This window comes from Thermobia domestica, chromosome 1, assembly GCF_964235325.1.
Source record: "Thermobia domestica chromosome 1, izTheDome1.hap1.1, whole genome shotgun sequence".
Lineage (NCBI taxonomy): Eukaryota > Metazoa > Arthropoda > Insecta > Zygentoma > Lepismatidae > Thermobia > Thermobia domestica.
Genome location: NC_137454.1, coordinates 156396717 through 156410125, shown reverse-complemented (window position 1 = coordinate 156410125; position 13409 = coordinate 156396717). Strand labels below are relative to the sequence as shown.

Sequence of the window (13409 nt, the reverse complement as noted above, 5' to 3'; positions counted from 1 at the left end):
ATATATATGATCAATGGTTGTTTTTGTGTGTAGTGCCTGATAAATATTTTCTTTGTGTATGTATATCCATGTGAAAATTCCTTTCTTTCTGTAAGTACATCAAAGTATTTCAATACAGTTATGTAATTACACACAAATCTGAAGCCTTCCCCGTTGGTGTAGTGACTAGTGCGTATGTGTTTGGTAAACATGGTCCCAGATTGAATTCTTTTTGGGATTGCTTTGCAATTTGAACTCATCATGATGTTCGGATTCTACGGTAGGTTGTAGATCCACGTCTCATAGCCCTCGTGCTGAAAGAGACGGTAAACTCCAGTGCAATCAACAAAAATCTGGACTGAGGAACACAAACCGCTTGGCAAACGGGAGATGTAGTCCAATTTTTCACATTTTAGATCTTAGTTCCACATTAGTCCAGAAAGCAGATTTTTCTTGTAATCGTTTGTGTTTCGTATCAGTTTTTGTTCTTGATTTGTATCCTTTTAACGAAATTATGTTGAATTTATGCTAAGTAGCAATTACTGTGATTAGTGATTTTTTTTTTAATTGCAAATGACAAGATTATTTTAACATTGCAATGGCCATTTTATCTCCAGACAGAGAAAACAAACTACAATGTATAATAAGAAACAAGGGTACTGTACAACCAAATAATGATAATAATAGTAATTAAATATGTTGTTCAAATTGTAAAATAATCTTTTTTAATTTTGCTACTATAACTGTGACATGTGGTAACAAATCCCTCATTCACTTCCCTTCCCGACGGAAATATTATTTCTATATTCATAAAATATGAGAAGGATGTAAAGAAATAAACTCAAGTTATTATTAGTCCTATTCACAAATGGGTTTATTTATGACAAAATACCTTAATTGCTTAACTGTCCGCATTAATTTTTCATGTTTTTTTTCAAAACCTTGTGGAACTTGCACATACTAAAATTATTCTGCGTAATTATTTATTATTTAGAAAATACTACTTAGTGAAATAGTAGGTGTTGTTGATATGCTCCCCATTGTCCAGTAATGCATACTCAAATCAATTATATGGGGGCACGGTACGGTGATTCAGTGATAGAGCGCTTACCTCTGATGCGTGGGGTCCTTGGTTCGATCCCCGGGCAAGTAAATTTGTGGTGGACTACATTGTGCTCGTGGGTTTTCTCGGGGTACTCTCATTTCCTCCCACTTTCTCATTCCACCAGTTCTTCCATCATCCTCTCCCTTAACCTAACAGGCATAATTGTGGGACGTTAAACTCAAAGATTTCGTTTTCATTTTCTAATCAATCTTGATGTCAGAGGCTTTTCTCAGCAATAATAAAGATCATCTCAAAAGGAGTGATTAATTTACTAAGTACTAATTTATACTTATTAGAAAATTGCACAGAAAAACTATTATATTATACTTTGATTGACATATCTTTAAAAAAAAAAATTAAAGAACTGAACATTTTCAGCGAGAATTTGTTGATAAATTTCAATATGCCTAATATTAAGCCTGATTATCCAGCAGCACATCTAAAGAGAAATTATATATATATATATATATATATATATATATATATATATATATATATATATATATATATATATCGGGTGTTGCAAAATAAGTGTTACAACTCTTGGGAGGTGACTCCTGCCACTGAGACAAGAAAAAAAGTTCTCTTCAACTTTCGGCTATCGGACATAGTTTCAGATCTACAAGGTGCCGGAAGCGTGGGAAAATGACTTTCAGACGCCAATAGTTCGGAAACTATCCAACATAAAGAGGGCGGGTAAAAAATTCACTGAAGAAGTCATACCTGCTCTATTGAATTGTGTATGTTTCACAATCCTACCGTGCACGCGCAAGAGATTCCCCAAAGGAACGTAGGGAGTCCCGGATAATCTGCCAAATGAAACTTGGTCTAAATTAATATGAATTGATAGGCTTTCTACCAGGTAACAATAATTCGTTTGTATTAAGTCGATATCTGGAACAAATACAAAATGGCAGACACCTTCAGACCCGTTGTGTGTGGTTGCATAATCGCCAGGTACGGATGCTGGCCAACAGTGACGTTCTGAGTATTAATTGTAGCGGATTTGTACTCAAATGCTCTAGAAAGACATCTGGAGTGTCGGTAAAGCATGACAGATGAAGCAGGGTGATTGACATGTATGGAAACACTTAACGAAGAATGCCCAGAAATGCACTCATACTCAGTAAACGTGAGTTCAAAGCGTCGGAAATGTAAGGATTAGCGTCATGAACATGAAAGCCATTGCCAATTCACCAATAATATTCCTTCAAACCGATGCACTATGATGTGCACGGTTGTTGATATCAACATGTAGCTAATGGACAAATGTCAACATATCGCACTACTGCTGGGACACCGTCTCAGATGCGAAAACTAGGAAAATAACGTTGTACATTCTGCTATTACATCTGGTGCACCTTTTGGTAGAACGTAACTAGAACACGATTGTATCAATGTCCCTCTTTGTTAGAGACATTGTCTCACAGTCGACACATATGAAAAATCTCTTAATGCATGGTTCAAATTCTGATAGAGCGTGAAAATAACAAACTTGTATCATGTCCCACGTCTTCTGAGACATATGACGTACTCGAAATATAGGGAAATACCTCCAGAAATTCGTATCTTACACACAGTGCACATGGCAAGACAAAGACGAAAATAAACTGATTTGGCACATTTAACATTACAGCTGGAACACCATACATATGGAAAATAAAACATGAGAAATAGCAAGAAACATCTTAAAGCTCTGATTGTTTACAACTGTGCAGTAGGAGTAACAAAATGAAACACACAAGTATGTCGGGAGGCTGTACAAGAGGGCTTGCCAAACAAAGTGGGTACTCCTCAAAGAAATGAATACAGAGAAAGTGAGGCTCCTTCGAACCTCAAGGCTAGAGCGCTCGCTTTTGCTCGCGTGGTCGCAGTTTCCAATTCCACTGGGAGCCCAAGGCCTCAGATTCAAGACCCGAGTAGTTATTTTCCTATTTTTCGCACGTGGGACGATGTCTCAGCAGTAGTGCGACATGTTGACATTTGTTCATTAGCTACATGTTGATATCAACACACACATTGGCCACATTTCCATATCGATCATGCGATCTCACTAGTGACATTCATTTAGTTTACCCAGTTTCTTTGTGAGTCCAATTGCACAGTTTCAACTTGGCCTCAGATGTTGCATCCTTATTGGTATGCAACCGTGCACATCATATTGCATCGGTTTGAAGGAATATTATTGGTGAATTGGCAATGGCTTTCATATTCTTGACGCTAATCCTTACATTTCCGACGCTTTGAACTCACGTTTACTGAGTATGAGTGCATTTCTGGGCATTTTTCGTTAAGTGTTTCCATACATGTGAATCACCCTGCATCATCTGTCATGCTTTACCGACACTCCAGATGTCTTTCTAGAGCATTTGAGTACAAATCCGCTACAATTAATACTCAGAACGTCACTGTTGGCCAGCATCCGTACCTGGCGATTATGCAACACACAACAGGCATGAAGGTGTCCGCCATTTTGTACTTGATCCAGATATCGACTTAAGACAAACGAATTATTGTTACCTGGTGGAAAGCCTGTCAATTCATATTAATTTAGACCAAGTTTCATTTGGCAGATTATCCGGGACTCCCTACGTTCCTTTGGGGAATCCCTTGCGCGTGCACGGTAGGATTGTGAAACATACAAAATTCAATAGAGCAGGTATGACTTCTTCGGAGAATTTTTTACCCGCCCTCTTTATGTTGGATAGTTTTCGAACTATTGGCATCCGAAAGTCATTTTCCCACTCTTTCGGCACCTTGTAGATCTGAAACTATGTCCGATAGCCGAAAGTTGAAGAGAACTTTTTTTCTTGTCTCAGTGGCAGGAGTCACCTTCCAAGAGTTGTAACACTTATTTTGCAACACCCGATATATATATATATATAATATAGATAATATAGATAGATAGATAGATATATGTAATGTGCGTGTTTTTTTTTTCCATTGACCACACATTAGAGCAAATGAGTGCTCAGTCTGGATGATGTGCAGTTAGAGGTGTCTTTTTGCATTGAAAAATAAGTCAAAATTTCATTATGACCAAGTGATTCTGGTCAAAGCAAATTTCTCGGTCGGGTGTAAAGGGAAGTATATACGAAATTATCAAAATATTAAGTTGAATTGTCTAGCTACAATGAAAACCAATATTCTTTAGCACCGTTGTGCATAGAGCGATACCTCATGTCGCCACTGGTTGCGAAAGAACTTGTTTGGGTATCTCGACGTAACTCGTGATTTCGTGGTTTTGGTATGCAAGGTGGTAATATTTATGGAGTTACCTCACTTTACACATCCGTCTAAGATTATCGTTTCTCGTTCAAGCTACTGAAAAATACTGGAATAAGTTTATATGATTTTTTTTTTTTCAAAATGTAAATTTATACCAGGTAATCCAATAATGGTAATTATCTTCCATTTAAAGAAAAAATGGATAAACCCTGTAGTTAAAAGAAAACTTGAATGTTACAGAAGGATATCATGGGGACTGAGTACTAAAGTTGCCTGAATTTCTGAAAGATACAATATTTAAAAAATAAATAGCAATTATTTGTGCCATTGGCGCTCAGTTGAATTCCACTCATACTCAATTTAGAACAGTTCTAGTGACCGTTCTGGCATGAGCTTGGAGAGCGCGTTGAGTAACGTTGTCCTGTTGAAAGAGCACTTTTTGCTGATGATACAGGAATGCAAACAGTTTATATGACAACATGGCGTACGCTACGCAGGTGAATGTTCCCTGTATGAACACCAGACACAATAGCTTCTCGCACTATGACGCCTGGCAATAATCAAGCGTCGCTGCCGTGTACACTGTGGAATGTGTCACTCAATCGATGCCAATCCTCAAGCTACCATAGCAAGCTCCGGTAGAGAACCGGGTCTCATTGAACGCAATGACCGACTTACATAATTCCAATTACTCTTTTATTTATTTATTTATTTATTTATTTATTTATCTATTTATTTATTTATTTATTTATTGGAGCCAGGGTGAGCGGTAGTGTGGCGTAGCGAGAGTAAGTCGGGTGTACAATAGATCATAGGCCTGCGTTCAGTAAACTGTTGCAAGTGATCCTATCAGACCCTAGGACCACTGGTTCTAATCTAAGATGCGGTTGCTGTAAGATCCTCAATGGCAGCTTGTCTGATGGTGATGTGCGGGTGTGTATCCCTATACTGCTGTCAGGGCTGATAATTGTTGTGTGTGACCTTCCTCGGACAGCAGCGCCCGTATTGCTCTTAGTATAACTTTGCCAGCTCCACGAAATGAGATGCCTACGGCGTCTGGCATGTATTCAACTTTTATAACCAAACTGACACAAAGTACAATGTGGGGGAAACACTCGATTTCTCATTTGGCACTTACCAATTAATACTACAAGCCCAGAGACTACGCAGTGAATACTCACTGCTCCGCAGCGTGACGCTATTGATCATTGCATGTATAGTAAGTAACCTTCATAAGTACAGTGTTCCTCGATCAAATCTGGATGTTCATTTCTCACTTTCTATTAGTATGTAATATATCCGATCTCCCAAAAATGATTCACTCAGGCCCTCATCGCTTATCTAGTGGTTGGGGTGCGTACATTCGATGTACGAGATCTCGAGTTCGACTCCCAGTGAGGGAGCATCAAACACATTACAGTCGTTCGAATCCCACTTTAAACTATAGTTTCTTTCTCACTACTTTGCTGCTGACAAAGGACGTAAACACAAATCTCAATTCTCTCTTTTGTCCAAGAAACATTATTTTGGAAAATACGTAAACTCATATTTCATTAATTTGAGTGATAGGTAATAACATTGTTAAGCAATGTAGGAGGGAGTGTGCATGATGAAAGAACTTTCGGTATACAAAATATATATACATAGTTGTTAGAAGAAAAATATCCCGAAGCTGGTATGAAAAAGTAATTACTTAACAGAAAATAGTGAGTACTTAAGTATTATGTAACATTAGAGTACACCAAGGACGCCAATGGGGGTTCACCAGGTCTGGATCCCCCCCTCCCCTCAAAACTTCCTACCTTATGATGATCAGACGTACTGATTTTCGCAGTACAGTGCTGTTTTTCAAAAATCTGTCCTGCGTGTTTCAAAGACACCTATAACACCTATAGAGATTTGTCCTTATTTTTAAAAATGTCCTGATTTAATTTAGTTACAATACTTTAATGTTTCATTCTTTATTCACAACATATCGAATCACAGGCACTCTTTCTGAAGGATAAACCGGTGTTTTTTCAGGACTACTCAAAAGAATATTGTTAGGAAAGGAAAACAATCAACAAACTATTGTTTTGCAGTATCATTGTTTTTACTGAGAAGACCTTGTTGAGATGTCGATAAGGCAGGAAAGGTCTCTTACTTCAAGCCACAATAGTTGTGCCAACCAATTTAAGTACGAGTTTCCTCGTGCCAGTCTTTTTGTCATTTCTTAATATAATCCTACGCTCTGAAAATCAACTTTAAAAAATAAATTTTTAGCCCTTCACGAAGTTTCACTATGTATTCATAAAAATAAACCACAAACGCACATACATATTAATTATGTCTTTATAATGCAAATGAAATTATTTTATTATAATACAAATGAATTTGATTCGCCCATTTGCGACTTGCAGTGTGGGCTATTTTCGCTTCTTTCAGTAGTGTTGTCTAACATTGGTGTGAACAGAGAGAATTCTTTATAGTTTGTGACTGTTTTTTTTTTTATTATTGTTTTTGTTGATATGCCATCAAATTGTTTAAATTGTTTCAACAGTATTGTATTTCTTCATTAAAGTATTTGGATTTGTGTTGAATTTCTTCAATATTTGAGTGTTTTTTTTTTTTAAATTAAATGATTAACTTAAGGTTAACGTTAAATGAAATAAAAACATGCGTATTGCAAATGCACAGACTATCGTGTACTATTATGCTTATATCTTACTTTTCGCTTGTCAAAATCTGGTCACCCTATCCTAACTCAACATACATCTGTACACTTTCATAAGAAAACTATACTTGTTTAATAAGGAAGTGATTGATATAGCATGAACATTTGATTTTACACTTCATCTGTACTCTTTCTCTTATAAAAGCAATCTAGTTTTATCTTTTTTTTTTTCTGAAAATATATGTGGAAGTATTTTACAGATACTTATCGGGTACAGAGTAATACCCTTCAGTACTACATATACGTAGTGACTTGCAGTATTGGAACCCTCCCAAAGTTTAGCTCCCCCCGAACAAACATTTCTGAGTGCGTGCCTGGCGTACACTATAAACCATTTCACTACACATTTCATCATATGTGAAAGAGAAGAATTAGGAACGAAATGGAAATTAAAGGCTAGAAAAGTAGTTGAATAGCATCTAGGTGTGCATAGTTTCGGATGCATTACAGCTACTTTTCTGTTGTTTAATTTTTATCAGTCCATAATCAATTATTGTCCACTTTTATCCACCATCTTTCTCGATCGATTCTTTCCCAGGTTACTCCACAACGCTTCTTGCTTTTATTACACCACATTTCATGAAGACGTTCCCTTTGTCGTTTCTTGTCCCTTGGTTATTCAGTCAAGTGGCCCCGTTAGTATAGTCGCTAACACACTCACCTGTGGATCGAGCGATTCCGGGTTCGATTACCAGTTGGGACACTCGATCGAAAAAATGGAACATCTTTTCAGGCCAGCCATGCTGAGTGAGGATTTCCTGGGTTTTCTTCATTTACACCAGGTAAATGCCGGGATGGTGCCTAGCAATGGTCCCAGGCCACTTCTCCTCCCGCAGTTCCCCGGGCAGTGTGATCGCCGAGGGACGTCATCACTGATTCGTGACGGGCTGATATGGCTGTAGCTTTTGAAACCCCAGAAATTTAATTCCTTAACCTTAAAGTAAGTGTTAGAAGAGGAAGTGGCAGACGAGAGTATACTTGGGAGGGGATTTCGACAAGGATGCTGTCTCTCGCCAATCTTATTTAATATCTATCTAGAAGAGATAGTGGAAAACAGCCTACATATGAAGATGGCATTTCAGTAGGAAGTAGAATGATTGGTGTATACGTTTGCGGATGATATTACGGTTGTTCCTAATCAGAAAAGAAATTCAGTAAGATGTTACAAAACTTGAGAAAGGACTGTGAAGAATATGGAATGATAATAAATGTTAGAAAGACAAAAACCATGATGATTGGAACGAGGTGGTCTATGTCAAATATAGAGGTAGGAGGGGAGAAATTAGAACAGGTGATTAGTTTTCTATATCTAAGTGGTATTATTAGTGATGATATGAACTGTAAACATGAAATAAAAGCAAGGAAAGAATTGGCAAAAGAAGCCTTGAGGAGGAAGAAAAATTATCTTGTGGGACCTTGAATAAGGAATTGAGAAAAAGATATATAAAATGCTTCGTGGAGTATTGTGCTGTATGGGGTAAAAGTTATGAAAAACGAAGCTTTCGAAATGTGGGTGTGGAGAAGGGAGAAAGTTTGTTGGGCCGAATGGAAAACTGAGAGGGTGTTAGAAATGGTGTGGGAGAAAATGATAATTTTATTAAGAGGAATGGAAACTGGTTTAGACATTGGCCAAGAAGAAATTGTACCATGATTGATGGGCTAGAGGGTATGGTGGCAGAAGGAGAGAGGGATAGCGAAGGAGGCTACAATTGATGGACGATATCAAAACAGAAAAATCTACGTAAAACGAAGAGATTAGCGGAAGACCGTGAAGCATAGAAATTTCTCAATTGCGGCAAGTGACCTGCCATGGCAGAATACGTATGATGATTAAGCCTTATCCTATGCAATTAAGAATTGCTTTTGTCCATCGGTCATAATTTCTTTTTGCAATATGTCCCGTTACTTTTATTTTTATGACAATATCCTTAATCTTGTCATCTTCCTGATCCACGCGGTATTTTCCCTATTTTTGCGACTGATTACTAACGTACATCTTTCCAGTGGTGGAAATTGAGGTGGTTTTTGCTCTCCTGCTTTTAAGGGCTCTAAAAGCAGAAGGTCAGATTTGTATATATTACAGCGATTTCGTAGGATGGTCTTAAGCGTTCATTATATGTAGAACAAATGAATTATCAAAATACTAAATAACTCAATATTTTAGTTTCATGCTAAGGTCGGTTGAATTGTTAAGAATACTCAGTCTCAGTAAATAAAGTAAATACGATCACGCGATTCCTTATATTTTTACGAGTATTTTAGACAACCAACAATTCTTTGCTACTGTGCATGTTGTATAGAAGACAGAGAAGTATATAAGTTTTAAACGGAATATGGATAGCCATTGTTAACATCACGTTATGTGTGATGGTAGTGGATTGATTCCATAACGAACTTTACCGAGATAATTGCTCTGCCTATTGCAAACGGGGGTCACGGTGGCTCAGTGGTAGAGCACTTATCTCTGGTGCATTGCGTCGCCACCCAAGATAGTTTGTGGCGGACAACATCGTGTCCATGGGTTTTCTCCGGTTACTCCCATTTCCTCCCACATTCTTATTCTACTAATTCTTCCATAATTCACGTGTCTTAATCCTTTTGGGATTCTGGGGTTTTTAAGGTAAAATTGAGATTTTTCAGTCAAGCAGCTACTGCATCATAACTATTTATCTTAGGATGATGATACTTCATTACCTTCAGAATAAAGCAACCTACCAAACGATACGATTTGCATGTCCGTTTCATTTACTTAAAAAGATGAATTCGTGGAAGATAGGGAATTTTTTCTAAAAAATCCCTTTTTCAAAAATTTAGGCCACTCTGGATGGGTCCTGTGTTAACGTACAGATCTCAAAATCACTTGAAAAATACTAAATAATGTACGCACTGTATATGCAAAATATCAATCTGATATCTTGAACTAAGGAGGAAGAAAATATTTACTAATGTGCGATGAGTCTCAGAAATAACACAGAAATTTTAAAAAATAGTAAAAATTTCTTAGCAAATCACTATTTATCCTAGGATTTGGTTCGTATTTCATTCTGTTCAGAATAAAGTAACCTTCCAAAGGGTACCATTCACATATCCGCATCATATACTTGAAAAGGGGAATTCGAGGAAAATGGGAAATTTTTAATGAAAAATCCTTTTCTAAAAGTTAAGCCCCTCTGGACCGGCCCTGTGATAAGGAGATTGTAGAGGGAAAGGCGAAAGGAGGAGGAAAGAAGCCATAAGACGTATACTCTGTGTGATCGTCATGTCGACGACGTATATATGTGTTCCTGGGTCCCATAACATCTTTTAGACAGCATTTGCGAGAGAATAAAATAAACCTTTTGCGTTGTACTGATGAAGGCCAAACAGATAACGTCACGACTCCCACCAACTTGACGAGCTTCTCAAAGCACACACACACACAAATCCAGCAGTAATACTTAAGTTTTAAAACAATACTCAAGTATTATATATATACACCATACATTCCGAAAGGTTTGATCATCCGTCTTTCATGGCGTGAAGGGCGTAATCGTGACAGAAAGATTTAATTTTTTGGTCTATTGCAAAAGACAAAATTCAAAAATTCGTTTTCGTTCGAAAGGTATTGTGTGGACTAACTGCGTGAACCTAATAAACGACTGTTGAATGCTTTTCCTGGAAGTGGAGCTTACAGTTTTTCTTATTACATAAAAATATTTGAGGAAACTATGGTTTCAGCTATGTGTATAGGGTTTGTCCGGGAAGTAATAGTGCTGATTTTATTCCGCCATGACTACTTCGGAGCGTGCGCGCACCGACTGGATCCGGTAGAGGGCGTTCCTAGCTAACGAACGAATGGCTGGTCAGTTGTCTCCGAGCACACGGAGAGTCAGGACAGGCTTTTTCGCGCGACGTGTTTCTGTGAGTGGTGCAAGCCGAAAATGCAGCGTTCGTTAGAGCAGAGGTACGCGATTAATTCTGTGTTAAACTCGGTAAATTTGCGACAGAGACGTTTGATATGATCAAGCAGGCTTACCCAGATGATGCTTGAGCAAGAAGTGGCGTATTTCGGTGGCACAAGGCTTTTTCGGAGGGCCGGGAAGAGGTCGCCGATGAAGACCGTGCTGGAAGACCTTCGACTTCGACAAACACCAACAATGTGACTCGTGTGCGCGAAGTATTTAACTCAGACCGTTGACTAAGTATTCGTTTAATTGCCCAAATGTTAAATTTACCAAAAACTGTGGTTCATGAAATTGTGACGGAGCATTTGAAAATGCGCAAGTTGTGCGCGAAGATTGTCCCAAAAGTGCTCACTTTCGACCAGAAATTGCGGCGAGTGGAATTGTGCCAAGAAAATTTGAACGTGTGTGAAAGTGACCCCCAATTTTTGAATAACGTAATCCCAAAAGTGCTTCTTTGAGTATGATCCCGAGACAAAGAGGCAATCTTCCGAGTGGCACACGCCGGCGTCTCCTCGCCCAAAAAAGGGAAGAATGAGCAAATCCAAAGTGAAAATGATGCCCATTGTCTTCTTTGACATCAAAGGCATCGTCCACCATGAATTTGTTCCTCCTGGACAAACCGTCAACGCCAAGTTTTGCACCACGACAACGCCCCGGCTCACACCGCCTTTCTTGTGAACAGCTACCTGACCAAGGCCGGCATCCCAACGCTTCCGCAGCCGCCCTACAGCCCAGATGTGGCCCCCCGGACTTCTCTTTGTTTCCTCGCCTGAAACGCCCGATGAAAGGCAAGCATTTTGAGACGACAGAGGGGATCCAAGCAGCTTGCACCGCGGCTCTCAAGGCTATTCCGGAGAATGACTTCCGTGACGCCTTCAATGCTTGGAAATCGCGCTGGCAGCGCTGCATCGACGCAGAAGGAGCCTATTTTGAAAGTTTTTAAAGAATTGTAACGATTGGCTCAATAATTTTTTAAAAATCGACTCAGTCATATTACTTTCCGGACAAACCCGGACAAAAAAATGGGACATTTCATCAAAATTTTAAAAATAAATAATTGAAAAAGTGAAAAAATGATTTTGGTGAAACGTGTCAGGGCGAACAGCTGGCAAGTCCAAAAGTACATTTCAGAGTAGCTTTTTTAATGGTTCCATGGAAGTTGCTATGTTGTGTTGGTTTCGATTGAAATGTCCGTCCCAAGTGAAGTAGTCTTCGGATGCAACCACACACTTTTGCCATCGTTCAGCCAGCGATTGAATTCCATGACGAAACAAGTCTACTACCACATCGATCATAAGATTTCTTAGGTTGTAGTCTGTGGGAGAGACTTCAGGAAAATACAATGGTGAGGGAAGGTTTTATACTAGAGCGTCTGCAGCGTTCTTTTGGCGACTTATTGTATACGCGTGGATTATCGTGCAACACGAGGACATTATGTCTGTTGACCTTTACTGGATACCTGCGGCATGGAGCACTGTGATAATCCACAGGTATGATTTCACTTTGACGGATAAAGACATGGATCATCCCCACTCCACTAGACTAGCAGGAACGCCTTTCATTGCTGGAAGTGTAGCTTTTGAAACCATTAGGGGCCTTGATAACAATCCAACGACTGTCCTGACCGTTTAACAACTTTCGTAACATAAATTTTTCTTCAGAAGTGACAATCCGATACAAGATACCTTTCTAGTTATTCTACTTACAGAAATACACACCTCCAGACAGCGATCCGTGTTGGCCGACGTCAGTTCATATGGTACGTATGAGTCAAATTTGTTCACCTTGCCGATTGCACGAGTTGCCAAACGACAATGGAATTCTGTGACGCTTTTTCGAGAATCCGCTTCTAAAATTCCTGATGAGCTCTTCAGAATGTGCAGGTGGTAGGTGGCTGTGGGTCTTAAGTTTTTAATGTAGTGTCACGGAAATTTCACAAACCATCGCACACTTGGCCCATCGAGACTAGTGATGCGTTCACTCGCATACCTGGTCCAAATGCATGATTGATATTTCTCGCAGCTAGATGTGTAGAATGTCCTAGTTTGAAGTTGTGAAGAAAGAACACGTGCAGTTGAATGTTCTCCATGGTGCACTTTCACACGACCCTGTTCAACAACGCTCTTGACTGATTGGACACCCAACCTGTTTTCCGAACGTACACGGAGTTTATGACGTACGTGTAACCTCGGTTCATTAGTTGTTTGCGTTACAGAGGGTAGTTTCTCACGAGATCTAACATTGGACGTTTCAATCGCTCCAAACCAATAGTTCAGTTATAAAACAAGTTTGATTTAATGCATAACGTTAACCATTTTTTTTTTCAAAATGGTTGCTCCAAAATTTCTAAATTCTGCTTCCGACGAGCTTCACAAAGCAGCAATGATCGTTCAAAATGTGCAGAGGCAGCTCGTGAAGTTTTAATGCTTCAAATTAAGGG

General features: G+C 38.9%; 1 protein-coding gene across 1 annotated transcript in view; it reads left to right on the top strand.

The window, feature by feature from the left end:
• Positions 1-13409, top strand: part of stg (string) — a 169053-nt gene that overhangs the window by 15783 nt on the left and 139861 nt on the right. The window lies entirely within an intron of this gene.